This window comes from Coregonus clupeaformis, chromosome 18 (genome assembly GCF_020615455.1).
Source record: "Coregonus clupeaformis isolate EN_2021a chromosome 18, ASM2061545v1, whole genome shotgun sequence".
NCBI lineage: Eukaryota > Metazoa > Chordata > Actinopteri > Salmoniformes > Salmonidae > Coregonus > Coregonus clupeaformis.
Window position 1 is genome coordinate 20,298,745 of NC_059209.1, and position 8,504 is coordinate 20,307,248.

Genomic DNA, 8,504 nt, shown 5'->3' on the forward strand with positions numbered 1-8,504 from the left:
GCTTGGAGAGAGGAAGTGAGAAGGAAGGAGCGCACGGCCTCGTAGGAGGAGCTTGAGTTGACTTGCACTGCCGCCACCTGCTGTCGCACGAGGGGAGGACAGGGCATAGGCCAGGGAGTCGTTCTTCTTCTTCTTCGTGTGAATTTCCGGCAAGACTCTTTTTTTGCGTAATATAAACCCTGGATGACTGACAGGGGGCGCTGTATTGAAGCCACTGCACAGCCATCTTGGCACTCCTCCATTTAAATAAATATTTTGGAAGCTATATAAATGCATAACTAATATTAGTTTTTGAGAACTTTATTCTATTAAAGTATTATTCTTAATGCATACTTTTAAATTATATTATGTGAGCTAAACAAAAATGAAAAAATATATTTTAAAACATTCCTTAAAGTATTTGTTTAGAGAGTACTAATGTTCCTGTCCCAACTACAACAACAAAAAATAAATGTAATTTTGTCCTTGAAACATTTAATTGAAATGCTGCATAATTTCATTCATTCCTATGGATGACTGCTCCTACTGGGGAGTGCCAATATGACCGACCAGTATCTCTAAAGCCTCTCAATGGCCAATACATAGCATCAGCAATCCAGGATTTATATGTGTCATTGATTGCTACCTTTTTCAGTTTGGAATGGGATTTCCACAACAAAAAAACAACAAAAAAGAAAGAAATGGGAATTAAAAAATGAATAATTGCACCATCCACTAACCCTGCACCTATTAAACCAAAACCCCCTCCTTATCCCACTACTTTTCCCTAACCATTCATACTCCTGGCCACCGGCCTGGGAGGATGGGTCTCGTTCTTTCAACACCTTCTGTAACTCTTCTGCAAAGGGTAACCCAGCCATGAGCTGCCCAGCTACGCAGAACTCCCAAACAAGCTAAATGTCCTTTATGCTCTCTCTGAGGAATATAACACTGTGCCTTGCGTGAAAGCCTCTGTTTTTCCGGATGACTGTATGATCTCGCTCTCCATGGCTGATGTGAGCAAAATGTTTAAATAGGTTAAGAATCACAAGGCCACCGGGCCAGACGGAATACCAGGGTGCGTTCTCAAAGCATGCGCAGACCAGCTGGCAGGTGTCTTCACAGACATTTTAAATCTCTCCTTGTCCCAGTCTGTAATCCCAACATGTTTCAAGCTGACCACCATTGTCCCTGTTCCCAAGAGCTCCAAGGTAACCTGCCTAAATGACTATCACTGTGTAACACTCATCTGTAATTATGAAGCGCTTTGAAAGGCTGGTCATGACACACAACACCACACAGGAGGCTGCTGAGGGGAGAACGGCTCATAAAAATGGCTGGAACAGAGCAAATGGAATGGCATCAAACACCTGGAGACCATGTCTTTGATGTATTTGATACCATTCCACTAATTCCGCTCCAGTCATTACCACTAGCCCGCTCTGCCCAATTAAGGTGCCACCAACCTCCAGTGCAACACCATCATTCCGGACACCATATACCCACTCCAATTCACATACCGCCCCAACAGATCCAGAGATGACGCAATCTCAATTGCACTTCACACTGCCCTCTCCCACCTGACCAAGAGGGGAAATAACTACAGTATGTGAGAATGCTGTTCATAGACATACAGCTCAGTGTTCAACATCATAGTCCCCTCCAAGCTCATCACCAAGCTAGGGACCCTGGGACTGAACCCCTCCCTCTGCAACTGGATAGATCCTGGACTTCCTGACAGGTCGGCCCCAGGTGGTGAGGGTAGGCAACAACACCTATACCATGCTGACCCTCAACACGAGGTCCCCTCAGGGGTGTGTGCTTAGTCCTGTATACTCCCTGTTCACCCACAACTGCGTGGCCGCGCACGACTCCAACACCATCATCAAGTTTGCTGATGACACGACGGTGGTAGGCTTGATCACCGACAGCGATGAGTCAGCTTACAGGGAGGAGGTCAGAGACAGCAGTGTGGTGCCAGGCTAACAACCTCTCCCTCAACGTCAGTAAGACCAAGAAGCTGATTGTGGACTATAGGAGAAAGAGGGGTGAGCATGCCCCCATCCACATCGACGGGGCTATTGTGGAGCGGGTCGAGAGCTTTAAGTTCCTTGGCGTCCACATCACTAAGGCTGGGGTTAGGGTGTACACCGAGAGGGGAGACCAAGAGGGGATACCGGAAGGGGAGAAAGAATGGAGCTAATGTTCTGGTGCCGTTCAGGCAATTTAAAGTATTGATTGGGGACTTATTTGTGGAGGAATGTATCTGTTTTTCTGGGTGATTTGTGACGTGAGGAAGTTACAGACGCACAAATATCATAACCCCCCGAAAATGCTAACCTCCCCTGTTATTGTAATTGTGAGATGTTAGCATGTCTTGGGGGATATGATATTTGTGCGTCTGTAACTTTCTCACTCATCATTATTCACCATCCATTCAGGATGATCCGTAATCATGGTAGCATCCACATGAATGTGGAAGTGTTTAGAAACATATTCTATTCTTTACAATACAAGTGACTCCAAAATGACACACTACATTATTTACCATTCATTTCTATTGGGCACAAAATAATCTGAAACACAACCAAAACAAAGGGCAAATGCATCCAACAAATTTGAAGAGTCACAAGCTTGATGTAGTCATTGCATGCTATGAACATGGGAACAAATACTAAACATTTGACTACTTGAATACACATATAAGTGAATTTGTCCCAATACTTTTGCTCCCCTAAAAAAGGGGGATCTATGTACAGAAGTGCTGTAATTCCTAAACGGTTCACCCGATATGGATGGAAATACCCTCAACTTAAAGCTGACAGTCTGCACTTTGACCTCATAGTCATTGTTTGATTTCAAACTTTTGGAGTATAGAGCCAAAAGAAGAAAAAATGCTTCACTGTCCCAATATTTACGGAGGGCATAATATGTATATTTCTGTTGTATATACAGGGCACAAGTTTACCGTTTTATCTTGCAGCTGGTGCAGTTTTTCGTCAGCGGGGGGCCAGGGAGTCCTTCAGTGATAACGTAAATAATCACGGTCCAGTGGAGGCCTGGAGGAATACACCCCAACCGCAGCCTTATCAGTTCAACCCGTAACTAAACATAGGCTTCATACCCTAGCCCCCCAGCCGATCTTCTCTAGACTCCAACCCATAGTAGGTTATCTGAACCCAAGGCCCAGCCAAATGTGAGAATAACAACCTAGGCTAATGCAGCCTAGTTGTCTACTATTATCATCGTATGTAGCGAATTCAGGGGTAACCCCGGCTGGGATTTGAACCCTGGTCAAGCTACTGTCAACAATACCTTGGCCGACATGCCAAGAGATCCAAACCCCTTGACAAGGTAGCTAGGTGTTGCGTTAAGGTCGCTACACTACCCCCTTCCTTCAGAAGAGCTTGTCCCCATGCATCTCTACACCAAGTACTTCATGTGTACACGCCTTTGCAATGGCCTCACACACGCTATCTCGCTTCTGACACGAACGTAGTGAATAACTGGGGTATCCCCGAACGGGACTCAAACCCTGGTCCATCGACTGTTAACCCAACACCTTAACCAAGCCGTTATGTCAACAGATCTGAGCGTTGTGGGAAAGTACTTTTTCTAATAACCAAAGAAGAACCTTCAGGGAACGTTCTGGGAACGTTCTGTGCTAGCAGGGTATTATCATCTTGTAAGAGAAAATAATAGCCAATTTGAGTCAGTTGAAATTGTGCAACATAGAGAGACATAACACATCAGTAAGCCTTGTAATAAGACGTCATAATAGATCTTAGTACATACTTAGATCAAGTAATTTAGAAGTGTATAATTTAGGACTGTAATAATTTTGAACTGTATTTTTACACTGCCTTCTAACCTGAAGGCCTGAACATCGTCCTTTTTGTTGTTAACTTCTCTTCTTCTCTTTTCTTGTAAACTGCTTTATGCTTCACTCCCACTACAGCACTACAGCTGGATGATCTTTTGTCCCCCCTTTGTTTTCTTTGCATTCACCCAGGTTCCCATATCTTCGGTAGTTATTTGGGATGCAAGGTGATTTGTAGATCAGTGATTCTGCTTGGTCCAGCAATATAGTCGATCTTGAACACACAGGTTTTATTTGACCTTCAAGCAGCACAAAGGTGAAGTCAGAAGACCAAACTCTTTGTCTTTAACTAATACATGTGGAACGACTCCATTCAGACTGTGCAGTAGATTGACTAGATGTGTATTTATGAAGGGTACTCCAAAATCCTTGTCTTCGAGACATTCATTCTTACTGGCTCTGCTTGTATATGCCTGTTTATGACAAGTCAATGACGTTTGATATCTTAGGCAACAATATATCTAGTAAAAGCATTGAATGCATGTTTAACCACAAAACTCAGGACTTACATCTTGTTCTTGCATTTAGTGTCTAATTAACATGACCCTGTTGAATAATGTTCTTATGACAGCTAAAAGATTGGGAAAGCAGTTTTTAATTTCTGGTTTGCCCTTTAAAAATATTGATAAACCTTCTTCACCTTCAGCCTGGACTAAGGGTAGGCACTATAACAATTGTTAATTTTGTGATAAAAGCAACACATTTGGCAGAGGTAGATACAATACATCACCAAAAGTATGTGGACACCCCTTCAGATTAGTGGATTCGGCTATTTCAGCCACACCCGTTGCTGAAATGTGTATAAAAATCAAGCACACAGCCATGCAATCTCCACAGACAAATATTGGCAGTAGAATGGCCTTACTGTAGAGCTCAGTGACTTTCAACGTGGCACCGTCATAGGATGCCACCTTTCCAACAAGTCAGTTCCTGAAATGTCTGCCCTGCTAGAGCTGTCCCGGTCAACTGTAAGTGCTGGTATTGTGTAGTAGTTGATACGTCTAGGAGCAACAACGGCTCAGCCGTGAAGTGGTAGGCCACATAAGCTCACAGAACGGGACTGCTGAGTGCTGAAGCGCGTAGCGCGCCTGTCCTCGGTTTCAACACTCACTACCAAGTTCCAAACTGCCTCTGGAAGCAATGTCAGCACAATAACTTTTTATCCGGAGCTTCATGAAATGGCTTTCCATGGCCGAGCAGCCACACACAAGCCGCAATTGGACTCTGGAACAGTGGGAATGCGTTCTCTGGAGTGATGAATCACGCTTCATCATCTGGCAGTCCGACTGACGAACACTACTGAATGCATAGTGCCAACTGTAAAGTTTGGTGGAGGAGGAATAATGGTCTGGGTCTGTTTTTCGTGGTTCGGGCTAGGCCCCTTGGTTCCAGTGAAGGGAAATCTTAACTCTACAGCATACAATGACATTCTAGACGATTCTGTGCTTCACACTTTCTGGCAACAGTTTTGAAAAGACCCTTTCCTTTTTCAGCATGATAAAGCCCCCGTGCACAAAGCGAGGTCCATAAAGAAATGGTTTGTCAAGATCAGTGTGGAAGAACTTGTCTAGCCTGCACAGAGCCCTAACCTCAACCCCATCGAACACCTTTGGGATGAATTGGAACGCCGACTGCGAGCCAGGCCCAATCGCCAGTGGTGGAAAAAGTACTCAATTGTCATACTTGAGTAAAAGTAAAGATACCTTAATAGAAAATGACTCAAGTAAAAGTGAAAGTCACCCAGTAAAATACTGCTTGAGTAAAAGTCTAAAAGTATTTGGTTTTAAATATACTTAAGTATCAAAAGTAAATGGAATTGCTAAAATGTACTTAAGTTTCAAAAGTAAAAGTATAAATAATTTCAAATTCCTTATATTAAGCAAACCAGACAGCACCATTTTCATGTTTTTTTAAATTGACGAATTGCCAGGGGCACACTCCAACACTCAGACATAATTTACAGGTGAAGCATTTGTGTTTAGTGAGTCCTGCAAGATCAGAGGCAGTAGGGATGACCAGGGCTGTTCTCTTGATAAGTGTGTGAATTGGACAATTTTCCTGTCAAAATGTAATGAGTACTTTTGGGTGTCACGGGAAAATGTATGTACATTATTTTAATTCAGAATGTAGGGAAGTAAAAGTAAAAGTTGCCAAAAATATAAATAGTAAAGTAAAGTACAGATACCCCCAAAAACTACTTAAGTAGCACTTTAAAGTATTTTTACTTAAGTACTTTACAACACTGATGACAGCTTTGCACACTCTTGGCATTCTCTCAACCAGCTTCATGAGGTAGTCACCTGGAATGCATTTCAATTAACAGGTGTGCCTTCTTAAAAGTTAGTTTGTGGAATATCTTTCCTTCTTAATGCGTTTGAGCCTATCAGTTGTGTTGTGACAAGGTATGGTATATAGAAGATAGCCCTATTTGGTAAAAGACCAAGTCCATATTATAATAATAATAATATGCCATTTAGCAGACGCTTTTATCCAAAGCGACTTACAGTCGTGCGTGCATACATTTTTGTGTATGGGTGGTCCCGGGGATCGAACCCACTACCTTGGCGTTACAAGCGCCGTGCTCTACCAGCTGAGCTACAGAGGACCACATTATGGCAAGAACAGCTGAAATAAGAGAAGAGAAAGGACAGTCCATCATTACTTTAAGACATGAAGGTCAGTCAATACGGAACATTTCAAGAACTTTGAAAGTTTCTTCAAGTGCAGTCGCAAAAACCATCAAGCGCTATGATGAAACTTGCTCTCATGAGGACCGCCACAGGAAAGGAAGACCCAGAGTTACCTCTGCTGCAGAGGATACGTTCATTAGAGTTACCAGCCTCAGAAATTGCAGCCCAAATAAATGCTTCACCGAGTTCAAGTAACAGACACATCTCAACATCAACTGTTCAGAGGAGACTGCATGAATCAGGCCTTCATGGTCGAATTGCTGCAAATAAACCACTACTAAAGGACACCAATAAGAAGAAGAGACTTGCTTGGGCCAAGAAACACAAGCAACGGACATTAGATTGGTGGAAATCTGTCCTTTGGTCTGATGAGTCCAAATTCGATATTTTTGGTTCCAACCGCCGTGTCTTTGTGAGACACAGAGCAGGTGAACGGATGATCTCTGCATGTGTGGTTCCCACCATGAAGCACGGTGGAGGAGGTGTGATGGTGCTTTTCTGGTGACACTGTCAGTGATTTATTTTGAACTCAAGGCACACTTAACCAGCATGGCTACCACAGCATTCTGCAGCAATACGCCATCCCATCTGGTTTGTGCTTAGTGGGACTATAATTTGTTTTTCAACAGGACAATGACCCAACACACCTCCAGGCTGTGTAAGGGCTATTTGACCAAGGAGAGTGATGGAGTGCTGAATCAGATGACCTGGCCTCCATAATCACCTGACCTCAACCCAATTGAGATGGTTTGTGATGAGTTGGACCGCAGAGTGAAGGAAAAGCAGCCAACAAGTGCTCAGCATATGTGGGAACTCCTTCAGAAAAGCATTCCAGGTGAAGCTGGTTGAGAGAATGCCAAGAGTGTGCAGAGCTGTCAAAGGCAAAGGGTGTTTACTTTGAAGAATCTAAAATCTATTTTGATTTGTTTAACACTTTTTGGGTTACTACATGATTCCATATGTGTTATTTCATAGTTTTGATGTCTTCACTATTATTCTACAATGTAGAAAATAGTAAAAATAAAAACAAACCCTTGAATGAGTAGGTGTGTCCAAACTTTTGAATGGTACTGTATATTTTTTTAATAAAACAGATTTTCACTCTTCTCAGTAATGCATATGTAATGGAAAATGGCTGCATTCTTGTTAATATGATTTCCTGTTTGATTTTTATGAATAAGCTTTTCATCATATCCCCGATTTGCACAAATTACTTACTTGCCAGCTTGCAATACAATATTTCAACCACTAGCAGATGTGCATATGCATGGTCTAAAGTTTGCAGGGAGGTGAGCACATTCTCATGTCAAGTGAATTTTTATAAATGCTCATTTTTGAGTGAAAAATAGCGCATGCACATTTTGGGGTATATTTTGAACTTACGCCACGGTTTATTAATGAGGCCCCTGGAGTTTGCAAAAAGGCACGTGAAAGACAAGGCAAAAGATTCCATGAGCTGATGAGACAAAAATTTAACTCTTTGGCCTGAATGCAAAGCGCTATATCTGGAGAAAACCAGGCACAGCTCATCACCCGTCTAACACCATCCCTACTGTGATGCATGGTGGTTCCAACAGTACAATGACCCCAAGCATACAGCCAAAGCAACACTGGAATGGCTTCAGAACAAAAATGTGAATGTTCTTGAGTGGCCCAGCCAAAGCCCAGACTTGAATCCCATTGAAAATCTGTGGAAATATTTGAAGATTGCGGTTCACCGCCGCTCCCCATCAAACTTAACGGAGCTTGAGAAAATCTGCAGGGAAGAATGGTAGAAAATCCAGATGTGCAAATCTGATACAGACATACCCAAGACGACTCAACGCTGTAATCGCTGCCAAAGGTGCTTCAGTGGTGTAAATGAGCTATCAGTATTTAATTTTCAATCAATTTGCATACATTTCTAAAAACATGTTTTTACTTTGTCATGATGGGGTATTGTGTGTAGATTGGTG